The sequence below is a fragment of the Monopterus albus genome, unplaced genomic scaffold (genome assembly GCF_001952655.1).
Source record: "Monopterus albus unplaced genomic scaffold, M_albus_1.0 scaffold499.1, whole genome shotgun sequence".
Taxonomy (NCBI): domain Eukaryota; kingdom Metazoa; phylum Chordata; class Actinopteri; order Synbranchiformes; family Synbranchidae; genus Monopterus; species Monopterus albus.
In genome coordinates this window covers 78,852-80,231 of record NW_018128379.1, presented here as the reverse complement: position 1 = coordinate 80,231, position 1,380 = coordinate 78,852, and positions in this window count along the sequence as shown.

Genomic DNA, 1,380 nt, shown 5'->3' with positions numbered 1-1,380 from the left:
CTCTTCTTTCCAGAGCAGACCTCCACCTTTCCAGGTGTTCCTCCACCTGCTCTCTGCTCTCACTACAGACCACAATGTCATCCACAAACATCGTTGTCCATGGAGATTCCTGTCTGACCTCATCTGTCAACCTGTCCATCATCATAGCAAACAAGAAGGGACTCAAAGCCGATCCTTGATGTAGCCCCACCTCCACCTTAAACTCCTCTGTCTGACCTACCGCACATCTCACTACTGTCGTACTCCTCTCATACATATCCTGAACTACTCTGACGTACTTTGCCACTCCTGACATCCTCATACAGTACCATAGCTCCTCTCTCGGCACTCTCTCGTACGCTTTCTCTAAATCCACAAAAACACAATGTAGCTCCTTCCGACCATCTCTATACTTCTCCATTAACATTCTCAGAGCAAAAATTGCATCAGTAGTGCTCTTTCTGGGCATGAAGCCATACTGCTGCTCACAGTTATCCACTTCTTTTCTTAGCCTAGCTTCCACAACTCTTTTCTATTGCTTCATTGTGTGGCTCATCAACTTTATATCTCTGTAGTTGCTACAACTCTGCACATCACATCTGGATTGGCACTAGTACACTTCTCCTCCATTCCTCAGGCATCTTCTCACTCTCTAAAATCCTGTTGAACAAACTAGATAGAAACTCCACTGCTGTCTCTCCTAGACACTTCCACACCTCTACAGGTATGTCATCTGGACCAATAACCTTTCCACTCTTCATTCTCCTCAGAGCCTTCCTCACCTCATCCTTTCTAATCTTTGCTACGTCCTGCTCTACAATATTCACCTCTTCCCCCTTCTTTCCCTCTCATTTTCCTCATTCATCAGTTCCTCAAAATACTCCTTCCATCTTCTCTGCACACTCTCCTCACTTGTTAGCACCTTTCCATCTCTGTCTTTAATCGCCCTTATTTGTTGCACATCCTTCCTGTCTCGCTAATCTGTACAAGTCCTTCTCACCTTCCCTCATGTCTAACCTGGCATACAACTCATCATATGCTTTCTGTTTGGCCATTGCCACCTCCCTCTTCACTCTACGCTGCAATTTCTTGTAATCCTGTCTACTGTCTTCAGTCCTTTCTACATCCCACTTCTTTTTAGCTAGCCTCTTCCTCTGAATGCTGTCCTGTACTTCCTTGTTCCACCACCATGTTTCCTTATCTTCTTTCCTCCTTCTAGATAACACACCTAGCACCTTCCTACCTGTATCCCTGATCACTTCTGCTGTAGTTTCCCAGTCATCTGGAAGTTCTTCCTGACCACCCAAAGCCTGTCTCAACTTCTGTCTGAATTCCTCACAACATTCTTTCTTTTTTCCCCAACCACTTGGTCTTCTTTTCTGTCTTTCCTCTCCTCTTCTT